Source organism: Talpa occidentalis, unplaced genomic scaffold (assembly GCF_014898055.3).
Source record: "Talpa occidentalis isolate TD23 unplaced genomic scaffold, MPIMG_talOcc4v2.1 talOcc4.15, whole genome shotgun sequence".
NCBI lineage: Eukaryota > Metazoa > Chordata > Mammalia > Eulipotyphla > Talpidae > Talpa > Talpa occidentalis.
In genome coordinates this window covers 43,586,464-43,594,558 of record NW_023601543.1, presented here as the reverse complement: position 1 = coordinate 43,594,558, position 8,095 = coordinate 43,586,464, and positions in this window count along the sequence as shown.

Sequence of the window (8,095 nt, the reverse complement as noted above, 5' to 3'; positions counted from 1 at the left end):
AAAAGAAAAAGAAAATACCGGATGGTCTCACTCATAGCAGGAATCTAGAAAACTTAAATAAGGGACCAGGAAAATGAATAACTATAAGAAAGTGAAAATCAAAATCACAACAAAAAACTATGAACCAGAGACACTTTTAGGGGGGGCGGGGCGGGAGGGGAGGGATTGGGGTCAGAATGGGGGGGCTGCAATTGTATGGATATAACAATAAAATTTATAAAAAAAAAAAAATAAATAAAAAAAAAAAAAAAAAAAAAAAAAAAAAAAACCCAGTTTCACCCCAGGTGAATCCCATCTACCTATGCCCACACCCTACTCCAGGTGCCCGCCATCAGGCATGCATTCAGGACCACAAGGATCCATCATCTGTCCTGATGGCGGGAGGGCAGAAAAGCCTGACATTTTTCCTTACCCTACAGCACCCTCTTTGGCTACATACAAACTAATTCATTGACATCTAGGAAATGTGGAGTCAACATACAGTGTGACTACTTGTTCAGAGCAGGCTAGTGTCCTCAGCTTTGTTAAGTAACAGGAAATTCCTGTGTATTACTTCAAACCTTCAAAATCTTCAATGACTCCCTAAAGTCAGAACAACAAATATCAAAATCTCTACACTTAAAATCATGAAACAGCCCCAGTTTCTTTCCCTCTCTATATAGCTGGCATTCCAACCACAAGAACATTCTCCATCTCCATGCCCTTGTGCATGCTTTTCCCTGGGCCTGGGATGCTCTTTCTGTTTCTCTGCACATAAAAATTCTTCTCTTCCTTTAAGATCTACTTGAAATATGTTATGCTTTCTAAGATTTTTCTTTAATCTCTGCATTATTTTCCTAGGACTGCTGCAACAATGACCACAAACTTGGTGGATTAAAGCAACAGAAATACATTCTTTCACATATCTGGAGGCCAGAAACCTGAACTCAAGCTATTGCGAGGATTATGCTCCCCCTAAAGGCCCTAGGGAAGGGAGCCTTTCTTGCAGCTTCCAAGTCCTGCTCCCTTCTAGTGTTCTTTGTCTGTGGCAGCATAACTGTAGTCGTGACCTCCATCTTCATGTGAGTTTCTTCTCTCCTTCTTTCTGTATCGCTATGTATTTCTTATTTTCTATGGACACTTGTTATTGGGTTTAGGTCCTATTCAGTTAATCCAAGATGATCTCATCTTGAGAGCCATCATTTAATTACATCTACAAGGAACTTTTTCCCACTTAAAGTCATATTTACAGGTACTAGAGGTTGGGTCTTGGACATATCCTTTTAGATCTCACCATTCAACCTATTACATCCTCTGAGACCAAGTTAATAATCCCTTCTTTTTTCCTTAGACAATACACTCTCCCATATGATATTATACATCTATATTATCGATGCATGAATACAAGTTTGTCTCTCTTACCAGAAGGGAAACTCTTCAAGGCCAGTTTCTATGTCTTATTCATGTCTGTGTAATTTATTGCTTATCCCAGTGCTTGACATACAGAAGGTATTCAATCAATTATTGTCAACATTTTTTAATCATTTATCTTCCTCTTCCCCAACAGAGGTAAGCAGCTGCGGAAGATAGGGTAGGGGAAGCAATGTACTACCAGTCAGAGTTATGGTATAGAATATCCACGCCCCTGGGAAAGTACTGGTTCCACTACCACCAGGTTACAATTGTAATTCCCTGTAGTATTATAGTCCAAAAAAGCAAGGGTTTATTGAGAATGCTTGTCAAGCTATCTTTCTTCCAATATTTGCATATATTTCAGAATTTACTGATTTAATCAAGTGATGATCATTCATTCAATGGGCCAAACACCAAACTAGGCATGGTAAGGAGATACACAAATGGGTACTATATGGATATTGCCTTTGATGAGCTTAGATACTATCCATAAAGGAAAGACATGATATTTATTTATACATTATATTTATACACACCTATCTGCTAGTAGGTATGACTGATGCACTACTGATGAGAATAAGTTAGAGTCCATTGTCTTGAGAACATAGAGCTAGATTTAACCAGAAAGGCCTTTTTTGTTTAGTTTTTTCTGAAACAGTCATTCTCCTTGAGCTTCCTGTGATACAATACTAATTACCCAGGGCACATGCATTCTGTTCATTTCATGGATCAGAATAAAACATCTCTAATTACCAAATTCTATCTAATTACCAATCTTTCAAACACAAAAGTAATCTTCATTCCAGATGGAAGCCCAGGGAGGTTAAGGCAGACTTCTAGAAGGTCTGTTTGTATGGTATCTGAGACACACACATCTCTACTTCAAGAGACACTATTAACAACTCTTTGGAACTGACAACCAGGGTCCCAGGTATTGGAATTAAGATGCTTGAGTAAAGCAACAGAGTTAAAGGCTGTCAGAAACTCGTGGAATTAAGTAAGGGAAGGTGGAGTAAGAAGGGGGCAGGTACATGTCAACCTTTGGAGCCCAGGAATAAAAAGATAAGCTGGTAAGAATAAGATGAGGATTAGGGACAGGGAAATAGTCTTGCTCACATAGTCCCCCGACATAAACCAATGAAAAGTAGTCATAAGGCGAGGGGGTGAAGAGGGGAGCCCCAGAACCAAATTAAGTGGGGAAGGGATTAGAGTCAGTTGTCTGAACACTGTGATTGAAAACTGACCTTTTGAGTCTTCTAATGGTGCTGTGGTTTTGGCCCATAGGATTTGAAATATTGCTAATGCACATATGTATGGTATTTTAGAATTTTAAAATGTTATTTCAGTTTGACTATCACATAACCTTTAAAGGTATAAATGAATGGCTAAATCCATACCTCTATATGATACCGAATACTATGTTAACCATTTCATTTACTTCTCATAGAGTCTTAATAAGATATATAGTGTGTGTAAGATGATCATTATTATTATTATATGTGCCATTTAACAGAGGAGGAAGCAAGCCAGGATGGGCAAGTAATTTGGCCCAGTAACATTGTTAGTAAGTTATGAAGTTGAACCTTTTACCAGAAATACTGAACTTCTTGCTATTCAGAAGATATATATTCTTTCATGCCTCTGTCTTTGTACAAGTTTTTTTTTATCTGTCTGGAATATCCTTCCCTCCTTCTCTGGTGACCAGCTCTCATCTGTCAAGGCCTTACTTAAATGCTACTTCCTTACTGAAGCCCTTGTTGACTCTTCCAACCCCCCATCAAAGAATGAATTACTATTTCCTCTGGCCTCTTACAGCACCTAGCATAGTATAAATCTCTCTTAAAGCACTAATCCCCATGTATTATAAGTATTTGAGCACATGTCCCCACATTGAATCAAGAATTTCTATCTCCTTGAGAATAGGAATCTTCACTTCCTTCTTAAGGAAGTGTCTTCACACTTCAGACAATACTAGGAACTAGGTTTTGAAGAATAAAATATCTAAGTGCATGAGCCGATGATTTCATACATCGCTTTACACCAGTCATGGCCATTCAGATGAGTGCTCCTACTGGATGTCTCCAAAGAACAGTTGGTTCTCTCTTGAGTCTGGCTCAGTACACACGTTTATCAAAAACCTGATGAGCCTGGGCCAATTACCAGGATCCTCATTAAAATATGAGGTCATCCTGACCTGGACCACTGTCTCTGCAAGAGCTTCAGTTCCAGGCTTGGTGTGACCCTGGAGACAACCCATTCCAAAGAAAATGCCCTCATGTCTCCCGCCTGAACTCAGATGGCCCTAGAAATAGACAGGAGGATGGAGGAGGAAACAAGGAGAGAAAAAAATGAGTAGGGGAGGAAAGAAGGAGAAAAAGAAGAAGATATGAAAGGAGAGAAAGAGCTGGAAGGGAGGAAATACCAGAAATAAGCAGAACGACCCAGATTAAAAGGTATTTGTTCAGTGGCTGTAATGATGAATGTTGTAGAGTTAGATAATTGACACTACCCTCAAGTAAAATAATATCAATTGAGTTATCAAAAGCATACAGTTCATACAGCATCAGTTCTTATAATCATGCATTCTGATACTTTGCAAGAATAATGCTAACTTGCAGTTGACATAGGCTCTGTTATGAATTCAAACCCTGAGCTGTGTGACTGGGTAAGGAATAACTCTCTGAGGCTCATTTTCTTCATCTGTCAGGTGAAGTAACAGCCAGCTTGTAGGGCTATCTATCTTATGAAGATTAGTGGTTTGAACCTCATTTCTGCTATTTACTAGCTAGATTTCATACCTTCCTTCTTAGAAATCAATGCTGTCACCCTTTGCATTGCCATTTAGGCAGTGTAGTATGAGAGTTAGGAGCATGGTCTCTGGAGTTTTAATCTTGGCTTATTGGGTGACCTTGAGTAAATTGCCTAACATTCTGGCCCCAGTTTCTGTATCTGTAAAGTAGGAAAAATCATAATAGCATCAATTCCCTAAGGTTATTGTGAGGACCCAATGAGTTAATTTGTGTCAAATACTTAAAACTATCTGGCAAATAGTAAGAGCTCGATTAATATTAGCTATTGTTATCCTAAAATACTTTCCACATTCATCATCTCACTTGTTATTACACCCATGAAAGGTGTATTTGCATCCTCATTTTACAGTTAAGGAAAATGTATTTCAGATTTGTTTAAGCTCACATAGGGAGTAAGCAACCAGATTAAAACATGTTTTCTCACTAATTGTGATGTCTCCCTTTGTTAAAACCCAAAGCCTACACTATTCTTCTCAGTGATTTGCTTTGAATGTCATGTCATGTGTCAGGAACTCATTCTGGAAAAGAAGTGTAGTGTCATTCTCAACATGATGATGGACTTTCACTTGCCTACTTGTAAGGGGAGACTTTCTGAATATTCAGCTATGTATCACCTCCTATAAAAAGCCAGACCCACCACATCCCTGCATTGCAGGAATCATTGAACATTGCCTTCCCTGGAAATCAGAATTCTCTTCTTTTGCACATTTGGTCATTCTGTCAACATGCTTTCACTTTTGTATGGCCTAATCAACTAGAATTTAGAGCTCTAGATTTTAATTTCCACAAACACATTTACAATCCTGCAAAGTTGGCTAAAAACACATTTCTGTAAAGAGAATCCTAATTCTCTATTGACTTTCATTATAAAGTTGAAGGTGTGTTCCCATGGAAACTATTCCCATAACACACTGAATCAAAAGCTTTTGGTGAATAAGAGTCAACTATGCTGTGTTGGCAAGGACTGGGCAAGACTGGGCAGTGTGTGAAATGATGTACCTGAAACCAAAGTGCAATGTAAATAGAAGGTAGTACTAGTAATAGCAGCTATACACACTTCCACTCCTGGTCCCACAGCCATGCTTGCCTACTTCAGCTTCTGGAAAGTAGCACTAGTCTCCCTACCTTACATCCTTGCAAACTGTACTCCACCTCCCTCTTCAGTACCTATCATCAGCATGGCCTAATAGACTTCACTGCTTTTTAAAAATTTCCATAGCACTTACCATCTAACATACCAATTATTTTACATATTTATGTCGGGATTGTGCCCCTCCCCCATTAGAATATAAGCAACGTGAGAACGTAGATTTTGTTGTTTTATTATTCATTATTGTATCCTCAGCACCTGGAATAATGCCTGATAGATAGTAGGTGTTTAGTAAATATTTGGTGCATGAAGGAAGGAATGAAAGAGTGGATGAGTGAAAGAACGTTGCTACCTCTATCCCGGAAAAATATCTCGCTCTGCCTCAGCCCCCGGCACCTGGCAAACTCCTCCAGCCTCTGAAAGGCAGCAGGAATAGGGTTCCTAAAGGAAGCTGTTCTGCTGCCTGAGTTCTTGGTTGCTTCCTCTTGCCAAATCTTGTCACAGCAGCCTATGCATTTCCTATACAGCACAATTGCAATTCAGTAACACATTATACATCTTGTTTGCTGTCTGCTCCCCTCAAGACAGATGCCCCATGAGGATGGAGATTGTGCTGTGGTCCCCTCTATATCCTCAGTGTCTACAATAGAGCCTGACACATAACACATGCTCAGTAAATAAAGTATGAGTGAATAAGTAAAAATTGTGTCAGTTATGGGAAGGAGCAGGGGGCATCAACTCAAGCTCATACTGATCAGTCCAGGGTTCAGACATGCCTGTGGGGACCGATAGGACAGTCTCTTCAGGGAGATGTTTGGATGAGGAATGGAGAAGTCTTCTGGGGAAAGAATGCAACTAGCCAACCTGTTGGACAAGGAGTGGAGAGTCACAAGGCTGCATCAACAGCATGAGAGAGGGAGGTTAAATTCATCAAAGCACTGGTTTTGGCATCTACCACTTAGCTTGTTCTTTGGTCCAGGTATTAGGACACCCAAGCCTGCATTTTAAAAAGAGAGTGACATGAGGAAAAACAGTAAGAAGTCTTGTGCCAAAAACAGCAAACACAGGAAACATGAGGCAGCCCTCCTTTTGAAGCTCTGTTAAATGTAGCCTAAAAAATGGAGGCCTATCCTGGCTCCAAAGAAGACCTATGCATAGAGAATACAGCCCCTACCATCAGCTCCTGGTGGTCGCACCGTCCTTGGTAGACATTAGCAGTGGCGGTGTGGTAGCAGCACGGGCTGCAGAAGCTCTGGACTACCAGGGGTCTGCAGTGCAGTGCTGCAAAGAAGAAAATGGTAGAAGACAAACCAGCAGAGCGGACTGTGCCTGTTAACATATTTCCTGGCAATACCTGGATATAATTAGATTATAATGTTCTAACCACTGCCCTGTAATTTACTTTATAAAGTTTTCTTTGTCACTCTAGGATTTTCTCTCTTCTTCTGCAATCATTTGGAACCACTCAGCCTTAGCTTCCTCAGCCACTAAGCAATTTCCAGGGACATTCACATCTCCCTCCCCTCGCGATTTTAACTGGTTATGGGGTTTTTTTATTTTTAATTTTTTAAAATGTTTTTACATCATTGTTCTTTTTTAAAAAGATTTATTTATGCATACAAGAACTGGAGTACAGACCAGAGGTGTGGGGGGTGAGAGGATTCACGAGACACAGAATGGGAGTAGAACAGGCAGACGGACTGAAAATACACTGCTGAGAGGAGCAGCCGGTGAGACAGGAGAGGTCTGCTGCTCCATGTGAGTAGCTCCCTGGCTGGGGATTGAACTCATGCTTCAGTGGCTGCAGATAGCTTCATAGGTTACATCTTAACCCCTTGTGCCCCCAGGGAGGCCCTCATTGTTCATTTTTATTTATTTTTTTTAAGATTTATTTATTTATTTATACAAGCACTGTGTAGTCAGAAGCGCGGGAGGGTGAGAGAATTCACCAGAGCCAGAGCGGGGAACAGAATAGGCAGACTGAGAAATACACTGCTGAGGGGAGCAGCGGGCGGCAGAGAGGTCTGTGCTCCATGTGGGACCCTCACCCGCCGGGTGGGGATTGAACCCGCGCTGCAGAGGCTGCAGGCAGCTTCGCAGCCCAGTGCTCAACTGCCGCGCCACCAGGGGAGCCCTCATTGTTCATTTTTAGACAATATTTGCTTCCCCCCCTCAGGTGGAGTCCCCATAGAGCTTCCTTCACCATGCACCGTGCACCAATCACCACCAGTCCTTGTGCTCTCCTCCCTCCCTCTCTTTCACCCCTCTCCCTCCTCCCCTGCAGTATGTCTCTGGTTTATAATTGTCTGTTTTTGTTTTGTTGTGTTTTGTATTGTTATTATTTTTTACAATGATGTCTTATTGGGTTCCCCTATATTCCTCCTGTAAATGAAACCATCCGATATTTTCTTTTTCCTTCTGACTTATGTTGGCGAGGATGTGGTGAAAAAGGAACTCTCCTGCACTGCTAGTGGGAGTGCAAAACTGGTCCAACCACTATGGAGAGCTGTGTGGAGGTTCCTCAGTCTACTAATAATGGAGCTACCATATGACCCGGCAATTCCACTCCTAGGAATCTACCCAAAGGACACAAAAACATTGATTCAAAAGAACACCTGTACCCCTATGTTTATTGCAGCACTAGTTACAATAGATAAAACATGGAAACAACCCAAATGCCCAAAAATAGATGACTCAATCAAGAAGATGTGGTAGATATACACAATGGAATAGTACTCAGCAATCAAAAAAGATAAATCATGCCATTTGCAGCAACATGGATGGAGCTAGAAGGAATTATGCT